The sequence below is a fragment of the Coptis chinensis genome, chromosome 9 (assembly GCF_015680905.1).
Source record: "Coptis chinensis isolate HL-2020 chromosome 9, ASM1568090v1, whole genome shotgun sequence".
Classification (NCBI taxonomy): domain Eukaryota; kingdom Viridiplantae; phylum Streptophyta; class Magnoliopsida; order Ranunculales; family Ranunculaceae; genus Coptis; species Coptis chinensis.
The window spans coordinates 44482720-44508362 of NC_141464.1; the positions used below are offsets into that span (position 1 = coordinate 44482720).

Below are 25643 nucleotides of genomic sequence, written 5' to 3' on the forward strand. Positions count from 1 at the left end.
TTTGTAACATTAAAATCTCACTCTCAATAAAAAAAAAAATCCCCACCTTTGATAAAACATTTCGACTTGTTTTTGTTGTTTAATAGTTGTTTAATAAGAGAAGTTTGATTAAAGTTCTATAAGAATGCTCAATAAGGCAAAAATCATATTGAATCTACTTGAATAGCAAGTCATTCTCAATCATACAAAAATAGATATGATAAACTAAATTTTAATTATAAAACTATATTTGTCCAGACATTCCCAATACAACTATGTTTTGAGGCTAGTTCAATGCATTTCCATTCAGTTTTCAATTTCATGTTAATTATTTTTTGAGGTTAGTTCAATGCATTTGCATCTAGTTTCTGATTTTCCGTTAAATATTCTTTAAATTTAGTTCAATGCATTTGCAAATCCAATTTCTGATTTCTCGTTAATTATTTTTTGAGGTTGGTTCAATGCATTTGCAAATCCATTTTTTGATTTTCCATTAATTATTCTTTGAGGTTAGATAGTTCAATATATTTGCATCTAGTTTATGAATTTTAATTAATTATTCTTTAAGATTAGTTCAATATATTTGTATTCGGTTTCTGATTTCTCATTAATTATTATTCTTTAAGATTAGTTCAATGCATTTCCATCCAATTATCAATTTCTCGTTAATTATTCTTCTTTGATGTTATTTAAGTACATTTGCATCCAGTTTTTGATCTCCCGTTAATTATTCTTTTTTGAGGTTAGTTCACTGCATTTGCATCCAGTTTTTGATTCACCGTTAATTATTATTTGTTTAAAGTTAGTTCAATACATTTGCATATAGTTTCTGATTTCCCATACTTTAATTATTCGTTAATTATTCTTTTATGTTAGTTCAATACAATTGCATCTAGTTTCCGATTTTATGTTAATTATTATTTGAGATTAATTCAATACATTTGCATCTATTTTCTGATTTCTTGTTAATTATGTATTTGCATCCAATTTTTGATTTCCATCTATTTATTCTTTGAGGTTAGTACGATGGATTTGCATCCGATTTCTGATTTCTCATTAAACTATTATTTTTTTAGGTTAGGTCAATGCATTTGTATCCAGTTTTTGATTTTCCATTAATTATTCTTTTTTGTGGTTTAGCAGTTCCATCTAGTTTTCGATTTCTAACTTTGTAGGATCCTCAAAAAATACCTTGAAATGATATAATAACATGTGATAAGTAATAACATCATACTCTAATTTGTGATTATTTTTCCAAATTGTGTATGTTTTGTGATTTTAATTCGTAACATTCTAGCATTTCTCAAGTTATAAACATCTTGTTAGGAATCAACAATTTTTTAGTTGATTTTACATGCAAGAGTTTCAAAATTAATTAAAACAAATATTGGTAAGAAAAACTAATGACAATAATTAATAACAGTACTTATGTTTTCCCTATCGTATATATAACATTTAAAAAAATCAAAAGGAAAAACAGTGGCGAAAGTTTTGTGGGGCGGTGGAGCCAAACTAGATATTAGGAAAGAAAAGGTGACAAAATAGAGGACGAAGGATACAAACGGCGGCTTCCCATGCCTCTTACATAAGTAGAAAGAATGATTTGCGAATATACATGAAATGTAACCAAAGAAGCTTTGTATAAAAATAATCGATTTCAATTAAGGGTCCGATTTCAGACCAGTAAACAGTTTTACAATGATTAAGATATATGAAACAACATTTTTCTTGTTTCATTAAATCAGAATTTCGCAAGAATAATTTCCCACACAAAGTCTTCTGGCGCTGCAAACACATATATAAGATTATGGTAGATATTCGTTCACATAATGCAATATTGAACATGAACATATATCAGAAAATTATTGGAAACTATTTGGTCTGATACAGCACATATTGCAAATAATTTGAGCTAGGAATACTGGCTAATGATCAAGTATCAATCTAAACTCTAGAGTATTTATGTGCTTTTAAAATAGCTGGAGGTAGATTCTAAGCTCACCTTTTCATCCAGTGAAAAGATTGAACTGTCCCATTTCCTGGCGGAGGAACATTTCTACTCCACTCACAACAATGGCTCCAGCAACCTCTACTTCTTTTAAGAGTTGCATTTTTCTTGGCGTGTAAACTGAATCAAACACAACCTGGTAAACTCCCAAGGTCTCCTGAACAAACAGATACGAAAATTTTAGATCCAACCACTGTGATTGAATTGCTCTAGTTGGTTCCAAAAAAAAAGAAGGGACTTACTGTAGCAACAGGAATCCAATTTGTAACCAGTAAGGCTTGGGCAGGTGATGCTGTAGGAAATGTATAGAATTAATGAGAAAGAGAAGCACATAGAGAGACCCTCGTGAGTCCATTAAAACTTGACTCTTATAGTAAAGGTTACCCCACAACAACTGTACTCTTCATGCACCTCAATCAAACACATCTCTCTCTCTCTTATCTTTTCAACCATCTCATCTCTCACTATTTGTATGTGTTGTTGTGCAGTACTGTGTACATTCACTGAAGTCTGATTGATTGGAAAAGCAAACATGCATGAAATAAAAAGAAATAAAGAAAACCCAAACTCTTGTTCTCTTCATATTTACATAATGCTTGTACTTTAACAATCCTCTGATGAATATTATTAGGGATAAATTTAGATGACTATAAGCATTATAGGAAATTGAGACTGCTTCCCTTTGATCGAAATCATCCACTTCAAAACAAAAATCGGCAATGACCCAACGAAAAACTGCAAAACATTCATAACAAAAAACTCACAGCTGAAAACAAATGCTAGTACATAATAATTATCAATGCCTATTTCATTTCCTTGTAATATAAATAAACTTCTTAAATCATCAAATTTCTTGTACTAAATTACTGATATGAAATTTAAGGTGATTGAATGGAGAATAGCTTGCATTATAACTTCATGTATGATATCGCCAATTCATTTCTAAATCAGAAATACAAAATTAATAAACACCAAGAAATTGCTACATTGCAAGGTTGGTTTCAAATGAGTGAGAAAATGGCTAATAATTAATATATGTTGCTTCAAATTTTATCCTTTTAGAGCAAATTGATTTCCTGATCCACCTTCAATATTCACAAATGTCATCAGAGAATTTAATGTCCACATTAGAAGGTTACCACAACATTACTTCACTGCCTAAGTGTACATAATATTCAATATACATGTAGTAGGCTTACTTGATCCCGAAATTCCTCCTTCAATTGGGAGGTGCATTACTATGACGAACAGTAATATTAATAGCAAGCTAACTGAAGTTTGAAATTCCTCTCTAATTATGATTGACCATTCCCAAAATAGATAATCAACTAACAACAAACAGCCCAACCAAATAGTTAAATTTAAATGCAAAATAGTTTCGAGCACATCATTTATACCCTAACCAACAACACCCAATCACAATGTAAGTGTATTTGGCTAATGGTGTGACCTAATACCAAAGGCAAGCATTGGAGACTAATCCCATATTAGGGGATTTTGCTTTCCAGAATTCCAGAAAGAATCACATCCATAGGTAAGGTAGTGGAGTTAATCCTGTACCAAGATCTTTGGTACAGGTAGTCTATCGTTGTCTAGCCTTGCCCTGTATGTCTCTGTTTTATGTGGCTTGTGAAGGCTTTTGTTGGGTATGAGTAAAATTCATTACACTCTAGGAAAGTGATTTATTTATTAAAGTGTTAACACTATCAACATTCTTTTTATGGCATCCAAACCACTAATAGGCCCAAATATATCTATTTATTGAAGAACACTTATTACTTGAACTAAAAGTCAGACACAAACATTGGCTTGCACTCATGGCTTGTGATCATCAGACTCATCCTAGAAAAAATAAAATGTGTACGTTCCACTCAAATTGGTCTAACACATATACAACGAAATCATATTGTTATGTTGTTCATAGTAAAACTACATTGGAAAATAGGATGTTTCAACAAATCAGTGTATCTTTGATTCAATAGTCATGTCTAAGTGTAAGGAAAATAGGTGATGTAGTGTCATGTCCAAGACACTTAGCCAAAATTTAAATATATAATATCTATACAGCTGTACGATAAAGCAATAATATAACCATTATAGTTATTTTTGATAAATTACATTTTTACATTTGTTATTTTTGATAAATCCTAAGTCGTAATTGATGAATATAGCATCATGCGGATAGGTAGGTTAGAAGACTTACTTTCTTTTAGATTTTCAAAAGGGGATACACGCAATGGAACAAAACTTTATAAATTGAACATAATGAGAAGAAACCAAATACTTGTAATCAGATGTAACACTTACAATTCGAAGAAGGATATCCTGGTTACCCAATCAAGTGCTTCTACCAGTTGGATACCCTGGAAAAAAAAGGTCATTGATTCCAACACAATCTGAAATTGATGAAATTATGCAATATTTGAGTTGGAGAGAGGCCTCATCTACAAATAACCTACAACCTAATCATTTTTACTTATGTAGTAGCATATGGTCATGTGGGTTCTAATTAATGTAAGCTTATATGTTATTGGCATTGTTGCAGACTTGCAAACAATGTCAATCTGCAACAATGTTAAGATGTTCAGGATTACTCAAGACAACACCTGACTTGGTAATACAGATGTTCCAGGAAGTTCATGTCTACTTGGTCAGTTGCATAGGTGTCTATATGCAAGAAACCAATTGCAGTGACAATGTGATAACGGGTTTCAAATAGTGTTTTATACAATTGTTCGAAAAACAAAGTGAACTCCGAGTATGCTGCAAGCTTTCTTACAATTTTCAAGTTTGGAATGCACAATAACTGAGCTCCTTCCCCTCTTGCTTCCTTTTTAGCAGTTTCCCAATTTTTTTCTAATCTCCACTGACTTATTTGTACTACCCTTGCTTCTTTGCGCTTCTAAATTCATGAGTGTTCTTAACTTTCTATATTGTGTTAATACCTAGTAGTAAACAGAATACGAAGTTGGGATAGAGCATTTGAGATATTACACTCAATACTATCAACATTTAATTCAAGGTACTATGTTCTAATAGGCTATTAATAATGGCACAATCAAAATGATCTAGGATGCCCTCCGGGTTTTGTTATATTGTTAGGATCATCTTCTCACTTTCTACAGCATGATCAATGGTGGCTGATTGTCATTTCAAAATTTCAATGATTCAAAGAGGGCGTCTGACTCAGACCATCTTAATATTCCACTACCACCCAACTCAGTGATACAAACATACCACTACCACCAAAAATCCTAGGTGCGTAGAAAATAGCACAGATAGTGCACAACCCACAAAGTCAAACTGAAATAGAAAGTATTATAAGAAACAGTTAAACTAACAACTAACACCCAACTTGATAAAATCAATCTTCATTTCAATACTAATGTCGTTACAACACCATACCCAATGGAAAACAAATTACTAAAAAGCTCAAAAATTTTGTCCAACAGGTCAAAAGTTTCAACACCTGACTGGTATAGATTGATGGCAAACAGAAGGGGCAGCTTGCTCGTCAAATTAATTTACTTAAATTACTAAATATACTTGCAGATTGAGATTTCAAATGATAGACTCTAGTGGTTGAGTGTGGCGAATTAACAAACGATAAATTGCTTTAAGAAAGTAGAACGCATTAATTAAAATCAGTGTAAAGAAAATAAACTGGTGGAGTTCTAATAATAGCTGAATCATGGTGTTCACGAAAGAAAAGATAACTTACCAGATTTCTAACTAAGATTGAACACGATAAAATTAGTGTTGGAAACCCTTCGATTGCAGAGATCTCAAATTCCGTTTCTGGAAATAAATAACGAATATGAGGAACTAATCTTCACCATCAGAAGTTCGGAACCAAACCCAAAAAATAAAAATCAACACTCCTAACAGAACAACTTCAAAATAATATTAATAATAAAATAGCTTGATTTTACCTCGCGATTATGGAAGTTGTGTTCAGGGTTTCTCAACATTTTGATTTGAGACGATAGAGTTCAGGGCGGGGTTTGAAGCAAAAATATCTCACCTGAAAAAATTCCTAGCCAAACCCCAAAAGTTTAATGAGGTTGAAGAGAGAAATTAATGACTTCTCTAGGTGTCTGATTCGCTTATGAAATTATTGAGAGAGAGAGAGGAAAGAAATTGATTCGTAGTGTTCAGGGGAGGGGTTTAACGAAGGGTAAACTTTGATTTCTAGAGCTCAAAACGGGTAAACTTCCTACTTAGTCTCTTGAGTTTTCATAATACCCCTATCGACGTGGATAGGCTGAGAGCTCGAAAAAGGACTGCTATATATATATATATATATACCGGTTAAGCAATAGTACAATAAGAATGTTGCAAGGAAGGCAACTACTTATGGCTTGAAAAGAAAAATACCAATGCTTATTAAGGATGAAATGCTACCTATGTTGCAAATGTTGACTGTGCTAGCCATATTGCCCTTGAGTTTTTATGTAGAAAGTTTAGTCAATTATATTCTTGAAGCCACTTATTACTGCTGAAAATTGAGTAAAGAAACAAAATTTGCCAAGAAACATTTCCATAAATAAATCAACCGGTCACCTTTAATTTTGCTAGTGTTCATTTCAGTGATATGCACTGATTCAACAGTTAGTATATTTAGCATACATGCATATAAAACAGCATGAAACACTACAAAGATTTACCCACAAATCACTCATTTACTTTCATGTCAGTGATATATGCGTAAAGATATCGAAACCACATCAACATAAGATGCTATGGCAACATCTAAAAGACATGGACTACTTTAAACATCTAATTGTTACTTCACAATAACTTGATTCTTCTAAATTTCATAAACTAATACCTTGAGCTAATTTGTATGAACGCCAAGATGCCATGGCTTTATGGCTTTATGGCATTTTTCTACAAAATAATTTCAAATTAAGTTTCTGGCATGACTTTATATATAGAAACTGATCTTAAAGATGACTTGCAAAGTTTCATCACAACTCTTTCTCTACAAAAAGAAGAAAGAATATAAAATGTTCATAAACCAAAATCAATAAAATTCCATCAAAGATCATAGCCAAATTACAAAATGTATCATTGGTGTATTTTTCAATTGATTAAAACTGGAAAAAAGATGAGAACATTCTAAGTTGAGAACATACTATAAAGTCTATATATTCAAGCTTAAAATTGCCCTCGGGGTCAATTAAATAATAGTCACATTGCACCAACAATGCTTTATATGGTATTTAACACACGCAAAGCTTTCGATGATAAATTCACAGTTACTATAACATGCTAAACTCAAGCAATTAATGTTGAAAACATGTCATTATTTTATTAATCATAGTAATGGAGCACTTACATAAGCATTAGGAAACCTCAAACGTCTTATGGTCACTTCCAGTTCTCTGTCATGATAGAAAGGCAAAGTCCAGTGTGCTTGCTCAATTAAGTCACCACTTATAACTCTGAAAATTAATTTCTTTGGGCTCCAATTCATGTGTCGATCGAGTTGGTTGCCTGGATACAATTCAAACTTCTTATAAAACATGCATCATAGGCAAAGGAAACTTGAAGCAAAATCCAGTAATGTCTACTCCATACAATGCCAAATTGCTAACTTTCATTTAAGCCAAAAAAACAAAGGAATTAACCAATGAACAAAGGAAAAACTTGTAAGAGGAAGGAAGAAATCATATTTTTAAGAGAATGCAAGGAATCATGTAAGAACTCACAATAATAAATCTGTATATATGTTGGTGTTAGCTTCGAAAGGCACGGTTATAGTTGCTTGAAATTGTTTGATGGCTTTAAACTTCAAGAATTATTGTTGAGGCACGATGGATGGAAACTTTTGTAGTGTAGGTTTCTCAAGCAATCAATAAAAATTGTAAAAGAGCAAAAGATCTCACCTGAAAAATTCCTCACCAAAGCCCTAGAGTCTAATGAGGTTGAAGAGAGAAATTTGAAGTTCAAAATAACCGGCGAATATTGAGAGAGTTCCGGTGTAGGGTTAAGTTTAACCGAAGGGGTTTCTTTTTCGAGGCTTAAAAGGAATATGTTTTAGAGAAGTAAGTTAGTAATATTCCTTTTTTTTCTCCTAATTTTTCGTGCGTAAAAATCTAACGGTGTATTTGTATTAACAGTGCAAACTTGATCTATCAAAAGTATAACACTCTAATCAAATCAAGCTAAAATCAAATGCGAAACTCTAAAAGCTCAACATGAATATAATAATCAGTCATATAACATAAGAAATTAGGAATATAGGAATCAATAATGAACAAATTTCCTAGCATTGTTCACAAGTTCTATCCATAATTCGGATAGTATGCACATAACGAAATCATCGTCACTCTATTCGCATAACTATAAACACATAAGGGTCTCAAGAAAGATAATACAGTGAAGCTGCAGGAACCCAACTGATTTTCTTAGGTTCTTAACTGCTAGCATTTAAGTGTTTCACCTTTACGGAAGAAGAGCAACCTCAACAGCAAACAAAAACAATGTCAGAAACCGAAGAAACTCCTTAACCAAAACAAAACCAACCAAAAGAAGCATAAAACATTAAAACATAACACAAAAATTTGAAAAATGAACATGTCCTTAAGCATATGGCCACCTTCACAACACACACATGAGGCCGTAACAAACCGATTAATTAAACCCTATCAGCACCCTTTATTCTCTCCAAGCGTTACGGCTCATTATCAGCCGACGAAGCTTCTTCAGCCGCTAAAATAATCGAAGAAGAAGCTTTTGCTGTCGCTAATTCTTCTTTTTTATCTGATTCAAAAACGGGTGGTGAAGAAGATAAAAAAGAAGAAGACGATGGGATTGTGATTCTTCAGATCTATTCTAAAGAAATTAGTAAGATGATGTTGGAAGTTGTTAAAGCCAAAGCTGTGGCAAGTGTTTCTCCTGACCAAAGTGAGCATGTGGTGGGTGTTTAGTCCTATTTGTAATACTACCTTCATTAGGTCATTCTGCAAGACCTATTTTTTGAACTCCTATTTAGTTTTTTCTCGCAGCTTGTTTCTTTTTTTTTTATCGGCAATTTTTTTCCTCGTAATCTTCCTGATTTCCAGAGAGACGTACTTTTGTAGTTTTGTTTTTTTGTCATCCTGAATTCGTGATTTCCCGTGAGTAAAAATTCTACATGAGCTCGTGTTGGTTTCAAAGTTTACATGAGTAACCTATTTTTTCCAATGTTTTAAGCTGTCAGCCTGTCACTTGTAGTGTCCATTATGGTGGGCCAGATGATCACTTCCTACTATATGTATCCATGATCCATGGAAAGATGGGAAAAAAAGAGAGGCTTGGAGTGCAATTCCATCCTACTGAACTGGAATATATAGTTGATTTTTTAGTGTCATAAAGGTTTTCTTCACAAATTTACTCCTAAGCTTTATCCTGGTCATGTAACGTACACTTGATTTGGCTGATTCAAGAAATCTAGAAAACCAGGTTGTTATTGTTGACGCTTGTTCAAAGCAATCCAAAAAACCAAGTGTTTGTTGTTACTACATAATACCAATGAGTGCAAAGGTACGTGTTGTTACTTTCCAAACGTTTTTTAAGGGTGAAACATGGACATTTTACCGAGAATGCTACCCTATTATTTATATTTTTTTCTCTCACACCTTTGTATAATAGGCTTAATATTTTGGCGATCTAAGCGTCTCCTAGTCTTCACCAAACATAGTATTTGAGATCATATCATCTTCAAGATTAACATCTTTTTTCATTTCAGACAAAATCCTATTGCTCTCAAACTACCGAGCCTCCCACATCAATACCAATATCTTTTCCCAACCTTAACTCCGACGACCTAAACATTTCAGGAACTTGTAAATTCATTGTAGGTCTGACATAACTTAGTTATAGTGACAGTAGTCTTTCTAGTTTTTGACCTTACTACCAAAGACCCGTCTATTCTGAATATGCTACAATCAATACCACAAACCATAAAAATTCCCCGAAGTAACAAATACCGATATTGTATATAATACCCAAAAAGATTATCATAGCAATTTATATGTTGATCAGTTGTACTGGCCCAAGTAATATAACGACCTATGGTCTCATGAAGTTCCTTTAGGTTGCAATAGATACCACTATTCATCGAATTGGGTATCATATGCACTTAGTTTGTCCATTTGTCTATATTAGTTTCACATAACAAAATTTTGGCTCCAACATATATAAGAAAACCTAGTAAAAAACTAAGCAGCATGTAACCTCGCTCGATCAAATATAAATGGGTCATAACACATTATGCTCAATCAAACCTCTATTTGCATATTTTTCATGGTCTATAGTAGTAGACAATAAACTCGAAAGACCAATGTCAATGAAGAAAGTCGCACTAAAATTACCTTTGAATTGCTATATAGCTTTGATCATTCCCAATTTCCACTATCTCTCACAGTGAAGATAGACCTGTTTAGAAAAAAAACACAATGAATTGCTATATTCTTATAAGAATAAGGAGCTTAAATAATAAGAAACGCCATTTGATTGAATATTTTAGACAAAAAGTTGGCCATGGTCACATGGCTACTTTGGCTGCAATAATAGAATTCTATTATAAATATATTGAAGAAAAAAGAAAGGGTCCTTGTTCTAAAAAACATGCCATGCATAGAAATTGGGTCCATTAGTTTACCTACCATACCAAGACATGGCTCACTAAATTTTAATGTTGAGAGTTGCTCTACATAGTTCAGTAGATGTATAGCAAATTATACGTGGTTCAATAGATGACATCTTGTTAGAGTATAGAAAGAAAATGGGCTTGATGTTGTATTGTTTTCCCAAGCATTATCCTATGAATAATGGTGTAGTCCAGATCGAATGTTAGCGGCTTGTATATGTCTTTCTAGTAATTCAATAATCATTTGCTTTGGATAAGTGGCTTTACCCCAAAATTATAAATTATAAAAACTCGTGATACCATAAGTAAATTCCATTAGTATCATACCTACAACAAATAAAAAGGAGTGAGCAGCCACCGATAAATGAAATAAAAGGAGATGATTATTAAGAGCGGATTATTAATGACATGTGCAAATTAGTTATCAAACTTCTCAACTGGCAATCTCCATGACACTATGTTATCACAGCTTAAATTGATTTCTACATTATATGCAAATACAAATTAAAGATCTTATAGAAACAGATTCCTCATAGAAGCAAACCACAATCACAGCCAACCCTTTTAGATGAAAGACGGTGATATGTTCAGATCGATTTCTTCGTATCTACAGTAAAGGAAACAAAGTACTTATCACTCGTGGGAACTTATCACTTGTCACTTGTGATTTGAGTTTGGCATTTCAATTTTTTTAAGAAGAAACAATGCCAAACTGTTTTCTAGGCAAATGTTCATTCCCATTATGAATAACAATTGCATGGCCGATCATATATTGCGGGTGTAACTGTAGATCCCCATGACCAAGTTACCATTGTACCGTTTTCTACCCTCATGTTGAACCTTACAATTTTTTCCCAATAAGATTAGCTACAAAAGGGTTTTCTTTTACTCCTTTTAATAAATGTGTCATAGCTAAGCACATGATTCAATTGGTAATTGAAAAAAACAATAACTTAAACAACAAAATTCAATCACAACGTACGTATATTTGGTTAATTAAAGGTGTGGCAAAAAATCGGAGGGATCGTGATAGTTAGAACCAAGCTTTAGAGACTAATGCAATCACATTATTCAGAGATAAAGTCTACCACCATCAAGAACTTGTACTCAACTGGAACAGACCATTTGCTTCCTACTTTCTTCTTCCAACCAATATTATAAGATACATGGTGTACTATACAAAGAAAAATAAAAAAGCAATGGCAATCTGAACTATTTTATTTTGGTAACTATTGGAAATCTAAGCTATTTTCCATTCGTGGGCATCCTACAGCCAAATTAATTATAAGCTCAAGTATGACTTCCATTAATTTTATCAAACATACCTGAATGAAGTGATCCAAAGCAACCACTCAAATTAAATCGTCGTACATCAACTCCAAGGTAGGAGGACCTGTCCAAAATTAAGGGAAAAAAAATGTAAATAATTAGGACGACTAGCTAAAGTACACATTATCTCCTATACCAAACTATCAATATTTGGTGCATTTCAACCATGCTAGCCTATTATTAATGAGTTGTTTTTATACCCCTAAAAATATGGTAGAGGACCTTAACAACAATGGAATAGCTACAAATCACATGAAGTGCCCACTACTAACATGAGAGAGAGAGATGGGTTTACTACCTCTTCTTTTTCTTCATGTACCCACTGCAAGACCCCATAGCTTACAACTTTTAGCACTTCTTTCAGGCATGCTATTCCTTACTTTTTACTAAGGTAATATAAAAAGTCGTTGAATTATACCTAATGGAGGTTGATTACACGCTTGATTTGAGTTTCTAATAGGATACTTTCTTATACTGTAGTATAGACCCGATATTAGCCTCTTTTATCATTTCTCTATTGATTCTAGAAAAAATACACCTCTATAAGACCAATGCTGGAGTAGCTACACAGAAAAATTACAACTTTCTTACCCGTGAGACACTTTTTTTACCCGAATTTCATAAAGATCTGAGCCCTAACATGATACTTTATAATATCATTAATGTGGTTAAGCTATAACTGGACCATATGTGTGTTACCATCTACTTTATCATATGCGGCACAAAAGCTACTTTAAGCTACAAATGGAAGTATTTTAGAGTCACAGTTTACATGCATGTCAGAGCCATAATTTGAAAATAGATGATTGCAGAATCATAGAGACCAACTGATTCAAGTGGTTTTCTAGAGTTTAGTTCGTTGAGCAAGCGTCTCACTTCCTAATAAATAATATTAGCTAAAGATTAGGTGTGTATCTCAATCAGTAAAAAAAATAAGAACATCCAATTGAATAGGCTAATTAAGAAGACAACGCGTGGAATATATATAATTGGGACAGAGAAAAATTAAAGTTAATTACCCCCAAGTATAATGGATTAATAATCCATATGAAGAACTTTTCAATTGAACATCATTGATACCAAACAAACTGATGATTAAACATGAATAATAAGACCAAACATTGATCTAGAGTGTATATATAGAGACTAAACAAACTGATGACTAAACACATTAGCTTGTGGAGTGTTTTTTAGCTGACTTACTATCAAATGCATATTCTTAAAGCATTTGAAAACATACATCAATGTATCGTAAGTGGTAATATATCTTATATAGTCATTACGGAGAAGCGAACATACATCTCTGTTTATATTTTGATTTCCTTATAGAAAAGAAAGTAATAAGCGAGCAGACTTTGCAGTGGAAGTGGCTATATTTTCTTGCAAACTCCAAGAATAAGACAATAGTATTAACTTAGTTGTTGATTTCTTCTAATTGACAATGAAGTAATAATTGTGAAAATAACAATGATTTATTTTTGTAATACATATATGAAGCATTAAGTAGGTGTCTACTCGGGGTTATTATTTCCCGTTTGTCCACTGTCGTGGTTGGGTACTTGGGGATTTTGACATTGCTCCTGAATGTATTATGTTGAGGAAATGGACTTTAGCTTACTTGATAGATAGGGCTAGGTTATGATAAGTGCACCTTATTGAGTGATGCATGTCTTGAGGAAGCTCTTGGCTTAAGCATAGTATTAAAAAGAGATCAACATAATAGGTTGTTAACATTAAATTCTCAATTCCATAAACAATGAGGAAGCAATTCCATTGGAGTTAAGAAAGTTGAAGCTAACCAATAACACACCTTTTCGCGACAATCAAGTGGTGATAATTTCGCGAAAAAACATTTGGTGCCGAACTGAATCTCCGATAAAACAAAAATTGATATAAACACACAAAGAATCAAATTAATAAGTAAAAATTGAAATTTACAGCAAAGGATCACATAGAACCACAATATATGATAAAAGAACAATGTGATATAGTAATTAGGGCCATTAGCCATACATGGATGATCAACTACTTTAGAGAGAGTGTCATTAGTGAAGCACCGGAAAAAAAAAGTTTAACTTAAAAGCTTTTATTGTTATGTTTGTAGTGGAAATATCAGTTACAATTGGCCATAGAAAGTAGTCGATCAGCCTACATTCATGGGAGCTTTTTAAACACTCAAACATGGCGGAGACGGACTTTTTATTAAGAGGTCATGTGAAAATCCATTCCATATACTTATAATAAATTTTAAAAAATACCCAAGAAAAAAAAATGAAAAGAAAAAAATAATAACTTCATCTATCTGTGTTTTTTCTAACTCGAATATTTAAATAGCTTCCTTAACCAACAACTCAAATTCACTGAGCTAACCATAGCAACATAAATCCATAGCTTCCCAAGGATACTTTGATTGTTGGTATTGCAGTTAATATCTGACATAATAATGTCGCAACCCGTCTATGATAGATATCCTTTTATAGCAAAGAAATAACCAAAAAACATACCTTGGATCCAATCTCTTAGGCTGTAAGGTGCTTAGGGTTCATATGTCAATGCCATCCTGTTAGAAAAACCAAAATGGTAAAATATGTCATCAACCTTATTAAATTGCTGATTGTGAAGTTATACAACTACCAAATTCAGTGGGAAAAAAAATGTATTGGGCACTCTTTCTATATATAAAGAAAAAATATTAAATTATTGTTTCACGCAAAGCAGAGGGACTGCTTGTCCCAAGGGTTGTCTTGAAGTGTTCATTCGTAACAGCCATGGAGTTGAGAATTTCAGCATCAATTGAATCATCTTCCAAGTCAATCACATCCATCTTTTTTATAATGTATTAAAGTACAGATTCAGTGTAAAGAGCAGCGAGTCCTATCAGAAAAACCAAAATGGTAAAATATGTCAACCTTATTAAATTGTTGACTGTGAAGTTATACAACTACCAAATTCAGTGGGAAAAAAAATGTATTAGGCACTCTTTATATATATAAAGAACAAATATGAAATTACTGTTTCACGCAATGCAGAGGGATTGATTGTCCCAAGGGTTGTCTTGAAGTGTTCATTCGTCACAGCCATGGAGTTGAGAATTTCAGCATCAATTGAATCATCTTCCAAGTCAATCACATCCATCTTTTCTCTAATGCATTGAAGTGCAGATTCAGTGCAAAGAGCAGCGAGATCTGCCCCGACATACCCATGAGTATCCTTTGAAATCCTTTCTAAATCAACTTGTTTGTTGAGGAAAATGAAATTAACTAAACAGTAAAATGTATAGTATCAAGCAGAGAACGAAAGCTAGGTGGCTGACTTACGTCCTTAGAGAGCTTCATGTTCTTTGTGTGAATGCGGAGAACCTCCAGACGTCCAATTTCATCTGGAACACCAATATTGATTTCCCTATCAAACCTCCCAAACCTTCTCAATGCAGGATCAATATTGTTTGGTCGATTAGTCGCACCCATAACAATAACATGTGCTCGGGATTTCAATCCATCCATAAGCGTCAACAGCTAAGAAACAATCCTCCTTTCAACTTCTCCATTTGTCTTCTCTCCTTTGGGAGCTATTTAGTCTATCTCATCAATGAAAATTATTGATGGTGCATTATTCTCAACTTCCTCGAATGCCTTTCTCAGATTACTCTCACTCTCTCCAGCCAGCTTGGACATAATCTCAGGGCCATTGATGCAAAAAAATAAGGCACCAATTTCATTCGCAACAGCTCTGGCAATCAATGTCTTTCCAGAACCTGGTTGGCCATAAAGTAAAATACCCTTCGGGGGCTTGACACCGATTGACTTAAAATGCTGGGGATGAATATTTGGGGTTTGATGATGGGTTTTTTAGGTTTTTGCACGGGTTTGTTTTGACGTGTTCGGGAAGAACCAATCATTCAAACCCCCTTTCTTCTTTTTTTTGGTAGAAGTGACGAAGGTTTTGAACGGGGAAGAAAGGTTTTTTTATGGCGATCGAATTGTTTTTTTTTTTGGGTTTAGGTGTTTAACGTAAAACTCGATTTTTCTCTCCTGATTTCTCATAATCCCCCTGTCGACGTGGACACCCTTGATGAGCTCTAAAAGGGACTGCTATTAGTGGACACCCTCGATGAGCTCTCTGCTAGGATCTAGTACCAGCAATGATCTCTAATGGGCCAAGACTAATACCGCTTCAGTTCTTCAATGGTTGAGTTGGCGTCACTTCCTACTTTCCCCTCTGTGATCTCACACCAGAAGCGATCTCCGATGGCCCAAGATTAATGCCCCTTCTATTCTTTCCTGATGGAATTGGAGTAATTTCATGTTTCCTTTGCAATCTAGCACCACCCGCAATGATCTCCAAAGGCCCGATACTCACCCTCCTTTTTTTTCTTTTTTTTTTCTGTCGATACACCAAAAAGATAAGTCATAAAAGTAATAATAATTGATTACCTTCACTTCCTCATAAAGCTTCTTCTCCCAAGCTAAAAGCCTTTCCAGTGTTGAACAGTGACTCTTTAACCCTCCCGATTCATCAATCGACGTTGCATCGAGCCGATACTTAATTGCCAATAGTGGCTTTGATGTCCAACTTGAACTCAAATTACTCAGCACACTACTTGAATGATAAACAGTTTCTGCCCAAACCGAAATAACAAATAAAAATTAACTAAAAATTTGGACTAACTAAAATTTTAAACTAAAATTATCTTACTCTTTAACTGTCAAAAATTTCGATCAAGCTGAGCACGCCCCGTTTCAAGTAAATCAGAAATAGATTCGCCAGCAGAAGCAGCTTTATCAAAATATTCTTTAATAGCAGCAGCAATTTCAGCGAGATCTCTATGTCTTACAACCATCTTCATATCATTATCAGTCACTTCACTCCCAGCATTCCAACTAACAGATGACCCACCTTCATCAAACTTCTCTGGCCTCGACTCTCTATCCCCATCCTCATCCTCATCCTCATCATCATTCCCTATTTCTTCAGTATCTGATGAAGTAGTACTACTATAATGATCATCCCATTCACTACAATGTACTTCTTCTCGTTGTTCTTCGTCCAAATGATGATGGGCTTGTTTTGAATGATGAGTTTCATTCTTATTGGGTCGTTGGAAGAATTCAGAATCTGGTGGTGAAAGTGGGTAGAAATTTCCCAGTTCCAAGCTGAAAAAGATTGTGAAGGTATCATATACCTTCACAATCTTTTGAATGATGTAGACAGTTTTGAATGATGTTTAAACTTTTGAGGTGGTGGAGTTGAAGAAAGGCTAGATTGTGAAAGAATGTGAGGGAGTTTAGAAGAATGAATAGTGGGTGATGAGAAAAAAGGTGGAACAAAAATCTCAAGGGTTGTTTGCTTTTTTTTTTGGGAACAGTCGTGGATTTTTTAGGCGGGTTTCCATGGAGTTTTTTTCTCCATTTTTTACGTAATCCCTATCCTGATTTCTCGTGAGTAAAATAGGGTACTTAAAATTTGCCGATGTGGACACCCTTAGAGATGAGGAAAAGAGACTGATATTATATATATATAAAGATTGTCACCCTAAAATTCCAACTCCAACTTGATAATGCAATGTCTAATTTTGTCAAGGTATCTCAATCAACACCACACTAACAAGAGGCCACACTCACTCAAGGATGCACTTATGTACTCCTTAATCCAGACAAAACCAAGGACAACAAAGTGTGTCGATCCTCGCTCTAATATAACATTAAAAACTCTAATTCTCGAGCAGTACTGATGTAAACCTATCAAAATTCTTAGCGTCCCATGTTTTTGTCTAATAACATGTGGTTAGCACAACCAATCTTCGTAAAAATAATCCTTTTCTTCTTCTTTTTTTCCCTGTGTTCTCAAATTTAATTTCTATTTGTTCTTGTTCATCAAGATTCCTTCTCTTGAAAACGAGATTCTCCTAGTTATCAAAAAAATTTAGGGTTTGGAAATTCAGATTGTTTTCCACTCATCTTGTTTCTCGCCATTTCCAGAAAAATGTCTTTGTATTGACCCTAAAACTCTCTTTTCTACAAGCTCTCTTTTTCTCTTTCTTTCCTCTCTTTTTCTCTCTTTCTCTTCCCTCTTCTCACCCTAGCGGCCTCCTCTTTTTCTCCTCATCTTCTCCTTTTTATATTCTCCCCCTTCTCATCTGGACTACCCATCTGTCTGTTCATCCTACAACCCTCCACTGACCGTACACCTGTCGCCCTGTGGACTAGGGTTCTGTGGCCTTGATTCACTGCTCCTCATTGTCCCTGCTTATGTTGCCTCCTATCCCCTACAACACAAACTTAGTCCAATCTTGCTACATCGTGCCAATATAAATGCCCTTTCTCGATTCCGCAGGTCCCGTTAAGGGATCCGGGGTCGAGAACCCTCACTGTTATTCTCTTTCCACTACCCATACTCTTTTTTCTTGGTTTGAGTGTGGACTGGACTGCAATCATCACGCGCATTTTAAGTCGTCCCTCGTTCCTTGCGCTTCCACGTGTCTCGCATTAGCTGGTCTACCCAACTGACTCCTCGAGCTCCACAAACCCAGTAATTACATTTTTGCCCCTTCACTATTTAAACACTCTTCCCTCTCCTTCCTCCTCATTTTGCTTTCCCTCTCCCATTTTTCTCCACTGCTCTCCCCTTCACTCTTTTCCGATCACTCTCCATTTTGCGTGCGCTCTACTGGTTTCTTGGCGGTTCTTCCCTCCTTTTGGACCTCTACTCGGGCGTATCCACTCTCCTTGCTCCCTTTGGTACGTTTTCTAGGCTTGCTTTATTTTTGTTCAAGCTAAATAGTAGGTTCTTCCCATTCTCTGCGTCTGTCTCTCTATTTTTCCGATGTTGGGCTCTAACTCCGGCAATTCTTCCACTTCCCATTCACCCCAAGTAGCGTCTCCGCCTCCCAACAGCAGCCCCCTCCACCTCCAGGCACCTAGCCTCTTTGCTATCTCCACCCTCACGATGCCGCCGCCCTAATTTAGACGCCATTAGGGCTGCTTATGGCATTCCAGCCAACATAACTCTAGAACACGTGCCATCCATCACACACTACCCTCACCTAGTTCCCCATCGTCCTGGTCACCTCGTGATCATGGTGGGTCAAATTATTGCCAGTCTACGGCTGCCCTTCACTCTCTTGGATGTCGAGGTGTGCAACCACTTCAACATCCCTCCCTGCCAAGGCATAGGAAACTTTTGGAGGACTATGTATGTCGCGAATGCTTACAATAGAACCGGCGAGCCCAAAATCACCAACCACGACATCTTCTCCCACTACTTCCTTAAGAAAAGCACCAAAGACGTCGGGGTAGGATACCAGTCTTTTTGTTTACGCCCTCAGAAGCTACCCCTCTTTCTTCGTATTACATCCTCAGACAAAGTGTGCCACCATTACCCTTTATATGTATCAGGACAATTCCTGTCCGCGGACCTTCCTTCAGATTTAAATCTTAACCATCTCGCCTTCATCACCCATGGTGAGTATCCTTGTCTTTCTCTTCTTTCTTATTGCATTGTTACCATTATGCTCTAACTCACTGTTCTTCTCTGTGCTATAGGTTGGTGGCCAGACACCAAATCCGGTTCTACTCTGGCATATCTTGTCCCATTTTTCAAAGACTTCGCGACCTCGATCGGACCCGCTCAAGCCAGTCACTTTGGCATCCACCCTACCACCGCCACCCCACTGTTGTAAATTCCCAGTCTACAAACCTTCTGTGGCTTCTCAGCTCCCTTTTACCGTCCTCCCCCTCCCAAAGAGCGAAAACCCAGAGCCTCTCCGCCTACCCGAAAAAGATCCCACATTTCGTCCTCGCACCTCCTCTCCATCCCTAAGATCTTGAGACTCTCCCGCCACCTCCACGCCCGAAGACATCCCCTCCTACCGCTCCATTTCCAACTGGGACGACCAGTATACTTCTCCCAACTCCCTCACCGACGACATGGACGTCCATAAACAGAAGCTTTTTGACAGCGACTCCGAGGACGATGAGGTGACAAAGGTGTCCCCAACCGAGGTGATGGCTCTTACCGAAATGCCCCCGTCCAAGAGACAACTTCAGCCTCTGAAGGGTCAGTCCCCGTAGTTTTCGCGGACCTCTGAATATGAAGCACCTGCCCCCATCACCTTTTCACTTCCACCAGCAGTCTCTTCTCCATGCGCCCGTCGGCCTGGCAAAGAACCGATTCCACTGGCATCTCCGGTTTCTGAATCGGGCCATGTAGAGGACTTCTGTCCTATCTTCAACGTGCGTAACCGCCGAGTATCCACAGCTGACTCTGCCCTAGACAATGCAGAGGTAGCCTCTTCCCTGTTCTACAATGCCCATTTGCCCAGGGACATCGCCTATGCCGATGGGGGTTCGTTTGATACCCACCGCACCTCTTTTTATACTAACTGGGCACGGGTACGCCCCTCTTTCTCCCTCTCTTTTTCTTTTTTTTACCTCTCTATTTCTGTCTCTAGGTGAGCTTGGACATTTCTTTCATGATCCGCGGTCTTCTCAGCACCAAGAACAAGTTGGCTACCTTGGAGAAAGAGGTCAATGGCCCATTCTGGTCTAAAGGCTGCCAACGTAGGGCTTCAATCCGATCTAGCCGCTGCTAACTTGGCCAAACTCAAGGCCCAAGACGAACTACAGTCCACGGAATCTTCTCATCAGCACTACATGGATACGGTCAATAACCGTATGAGTCACCAGCGGGAAATGCTCCTTGAACAACATCAGCTCAACCTATCTGCTCTAGCCTAACAACACCAAGCTACCATCGACACCTTCACTCAAGAACAGAAAGATGTTACCGCCGCCCTACTTCAGCAACATCAAGATGACATGGCTATTCTTCGCGAACGCTTCAAGCTTCTTGCTGACAAAAGGGTAACCAAGAAGATCTAGGAAGAGCTTGCCTGACTCACTCAGGAAGGATGGCTTCTACTTGAAAAGCCCTACACCCCAGCAGCAACCCCTGATAATCATAAAAAGATAGTTTTACTCACAAATAGAGCGATGAACTTTAAACAAAAGTAAAACTATAAACTGAACTGTTACTAGATTTATCAAAGATATTTGTTCTCTACTCTCGATCCTATTGACGTATAGTTGGAATAGAAGATTCGTTCCACTCCTAGTCCTTTAGCATTAAAGTTTTCTACAATTGATGGTCTATCCAAACTCAATGAGAGATTTACGAGGGAATTTATACTACGATGTGAATTCAAATAACACGATACGAATAACGGAATGACAGAATGCTAAAAGTTGAATCTAGATAAAGAATTAGGGGAATTTGATTCTACCTTGAATCCAACTTAATAAACTAGCATAGATTTGTTGTAAACCAATTCTTACATTCTCACGGTAAGAATTGGTCGTTCTAATTCCCAATAATACATGGCATTTCTACCCATTCTCATGGCGAATCAACGACCTTCTAGAGTGGAATAGATTCTTACAACGATTCTATACTACACAATCAAGTTTTCATCAAGGCTTCATCAAACCCCTCTAATGGAGGTTTAGCCTTGGTTCATCAAACTATCATTTCCCATTGAATTAAAACTAGACATAATATAAAGATTTGAACTTTACTATTTTTAACTAACAATACTTCAAATCTAATTAATAACTAAGAATGGAATAACAACAAGAATTGAAATTAGATCTACAAATTTAAATGACAAAATCGAAATGATCAAGAACTACTATTTATTTATCTAATCAATGAAAAACAATCATTCCAATAACTAATTTAAATAATGTATGAAACTAATTAATTAACTAATTGAAATTCATAAACTAGATCTACAAGCTATTTTAATGGCTACTTTCTATTCTAAGCTATATAACTATCCCTTTCTTTAAGAGTTAAGTCTTGTTTTATGTAAAGAAGGAGACCAGATCCACAATTTCGTGCATGGGCTGAGGTCTCATGTTTTGGACCGGAAAATCGAGCCCAAAGCCCAATTTCTTCAGTCCACAGAGCCCGTTTCAACTGGCTTTGACTTCAGCAGACTTTTCATCCACTTCTGCTCCATTTATTGGGTCAAGGCTTAGACCATTGGAAACCTATTTCCAAGCCGGTCGTTTTGACATAAGGTAGGCCCAAATCCGAGGCCTGAGTCCAAAGATATGGTCTTCGGAAGTTATGTTGACTTGTGCACTGTTTCTGCCCGTGTTAACTTTTCAGCTTTTGACCGGGCTTCATAAAGGCTTTCTCTCCTTGAATCTTGGCCTTTATCATAGAACTCTTTAGCAACCAACCCTTTGCTCCTTTATATCGCCAAAGTGGCACATTTCTACATATAATTGAGTTTTATGCCTGAAATACATAAAAGCACGTAATTAGCATTAACTATTATTTATTACTTGCATAATTGGTCTAAAAGTAGTATTATTAAGGGGTTAAAACTACAGTTTTGGGCTCTTATCAAACCACCCCCAAACAGCATTTTGCTTGTCCTCAAGCAAATATGAGAAATTAACATAAGTGACCAAAAATGGAGTTCTAATTAATCTAGTTTCGCTGAGTGCGATTGCATTGACCATATGCAACAAGGCCTTAAACCACTAAGAATTCCCTTAGTGGATGAGTTATAGCCTCATGAGAGTTTTTCAGTGAAGGTACTCACAAACTTCATCTATACTACAACGACTCAGAAATAAAACTATTGTTTCCCTATCTATGTCTTAATTATCTATACATCTCATTAGCAATGAATACAGAATAATCAAGTCAAAACCTAAGCTAATATATGCATAATAATCTATCATCTATGAATAAACATATATACAATGAGTAATACTATGAGATGAATTAGCAGGTCCGTTTCTAAAAACTCAGAATAACGACCTTAAGTAGGTCCTCACATAAATGTCAAGACAAAAACCACTCTGATTTTTCCGCTCAAGTTTAATTTACTCCATTAAGCAGGTGGGCACATATTACCTTACAAACTCAATGACACACAAGGAAGCCGGAGTCGATCAAACACATCTGCCACTTACTATCACAATATCCTATTCCTAATTGAGCTAGAAGTCTTTCTTAGGTGTTACGGGGATTAGGAGATGGTTTAAGAAGGAAGGAAATGGATATTCAAAGAGAACAAGTCTGAGATAATAGAGTCTTCATATTATGTAACTAGAGAAAACCTTATTCTTTACTTTTGCTTCAACACTTTGTTTCCATCCTTAGCCATATTTTTTTTCTTTTTCTTTGGCTTTTGACTCCTTGATTCTATTTTTGGAGTTTTAACTCTTTATTTCCTTTTATTTTATTTTTTATTTGGATGGAAACTTACTTTTCTCTTCTAAAGCAACTAACTAATTCTTGATTTCAAAGGTTCTTCTCTTTTTCTATTCTTCATCTCTATTGTCATACTTATTCAAAGAATTGGGTAGGTTGATTTTTTTTTTTTTTATTTTGTTTTGTTTTGTAACAGGGTAAAGGATTTGTGGTTTATGAAAGGCTAAAGAAAGGCTCAGAGGGGCGACTAGCGGAAAGTAATTCATAGGGTTGAATTTCTGGCTATATCGATCCAAAGAGGGCCTAAATTCTCGCTTAGGATATGGTATCGTGATCAAGCAAGTGGACGTGTGATTTCTCTATCCAGATTTTACTTCTCCCTTATGTCATTTCTCAAATGTGTCACTCATATAAGGCCTTAGGCTATATTCTCACAGGATTTGTAGAATAAGTACTCTAGCCTAGATTTCAGAAACTTATTGCCAACAATCATGGATACTCATGTAACATATTTATAGATGGATGCAAGGATTATTACCTACATATTAGCCTAAGTTTCTAAAAAACTATTCTAATGCAAAAGCTACGTGAGACTTCTAGATTATTGCGAGCATAGAGAAAGAAAACAATACCAATGTTCCTAAGTGTATAGCAAACTTTTTATTTATATTTTTAAAATTTTTGAATTTTTTTAGCTAGAAAACAAGTGCATATTATACATATCTATATCCCAATAGATGCCTTAATTACACGTGTTTCTATGCCCCCCCCCCCCCCAAACAAGAAGCATGCTTTGTCTTCAAAGTATTTTAAATAAAGAAGGTAGGAAAATATCATTGAAATGCATAAAATTCCGGAACATATGAAAAACAAGGTTATAACATACTAATATAGAAAAGAAAACTGACGCAACTCTATAGGAGTTCCACCCGTAATGGGGTTAATGAGAAACAAATTTGCTTGGGACATAAGCAGACACTAACAGAAATAAAATACTTACCTGCACTCCCGTTTACACATTGTCATCCTCATTTTTAATGAAGAAATGAGGTTCCTTCGCATCCTGCCATGCCATGGTGATTTTCCAGGCTTCACGCCACTTATCGTCTACTATAGCTAACCTGTCAAGCGCCACTTGGTTGGATTGGGTGTAAGGCGCAACCTGATGAGGTTGTATCCTCCACCCTTGCTAAGTCATTGTACGGAATGATTGTATAATACAATTGGTGGGTCTCACAATGTCGACCCCAACCCAATCTGTGAAATGGGCACAAAAAATAGGGAAGAAACATAGCAATATACGACAAATTAAAACAGGCATAAGAAGGTACTCATGCCTCTTGGCATGGGCTCGAGCTAAACTAGACATTAAGGTATGGGGAATATCATAGAGTGTACGTCCCCTAGCTAAAGCAAGGAAAATATCACAAGCTTCGTCATTCACAGAAGAATAACGCCATTCCCCTCTAATGTTTAGCATAATTCAAAACATAACAGTGCCCACGTTCATAGACAGGCTACCAAGGGCGACGTTATAATCCCCTTGGTCCTCTATCCTAAAGATTCCAGCCCCGTAATGCTCATGCAAATCATCATAGTTATACATGTACATATTATCTACCAAATAGGCCCATGAGTCTTGTATTTCAGCCGGCATAGCAAGTCCAAGCACAAAGGCTATCAAGAACCTGGAAATTTCCATTGGTTCATCCCCGATGGTGATAGAGAACACTTGTTCTCCATCTGGTCTATCAAAGAACTTACAATTATCATAAAAATAAGATGTAAGTGCGGAAGAATAAACTTCATCAGGACTTACCAATAGTGGTTCCCATCCTGCTAGAATGATCACTTCGCAAAACCACGCACTATAGGTGTCACTTTGGAATAAATCTTCAAATGACTATTCCGGTATGATACGAGGGAATGTCATCCCCAATAACTTGCTGGAATAGCTGCGAAGGAGCCTAGAACAACCCACAAAAAATTGGAAATTTTTGGTGACCACAGGGATCAGGGCGCAGGGTGCGCTCAAGGTATGCCTGGGATGGGCGCGGGTTGCGCTCTGTTGAATTTCGAGTTCCATGCACTTGGGCATAGGGTGCGCTCACATTTAGCCTGGGATGGGAGTGGGTTGCGCACTAAATGAAAACTGGAATTCCAGTGTTTTGGGCAGGTGGCGCTCAGGTCAGGGCTTGGATGGGCGCAGGTCTCGCTCAGGGTAGAATTTATGTCAGCAGGTGCCTAGGGCGCAGGTGCACTCCGAGGTGCTGATGGTGCTAAAATGGATAAAAAGATGGGAATCGTGGGAGTGAAAGGTGAGAGATGAAAGTGAGGTGTAGTGTGGGTTGTGAGTGTAGAATGATTGAAGTTTTTATAGGTTTTAAGTTGCTAAAACGAATCGGGAAGTTACCAAAAAGTTTTAAGGCAATTGCCGGAAACAAAAAAATTCCAAAACCG

The 25643-nt window shown here is 36.2% G+C and overlaps 1 long non-coding RNA gene across 7 annotated transcripts; it reads right to left on the bottom strand.

Moving 5' to 3' along the window:
• Positions 1–1587: 1587 nt before the first annotated feature.
• Positions 1588–16889, bottom strand: LOC147476202 (uncharacterized). 7 transcript variants are annotated; one of them, XR_015207875.1, is made up of 13 exons: positions 16650–16889; positions 14459–16572; positions 13765–13818; positions 11951–12018; positions 10893–10952; positions 10348–10411; positions 7329–7486; positions 5920–6011; positions 5709–5785; positions 4295–4350; positions 2230–2722; positions 1982–2144; positions 1588–1764 (listed from the first exon to the last, which is right to left on the bottom strand). It is a non-coding gene; the product is annotated as an uncharacterized LOC147476202 (long non-coding RNA). The 7 variants fall into 7 exon arrangements; XR_015207870.1 differs by lacking the exons at positions 10893–10952; positions 13765–13818 and having other exon boundaries at positions 14459–15139; positions 15272–16572; XR_015207871.1 differs by lacking the exons at positions 10893–10952; positions 13765–13818 and having other exon boundaries at positions 14459–14828; positions 14967–16572.
• Positions 16890–25643: the final 8754 nt, after the last annotated feature.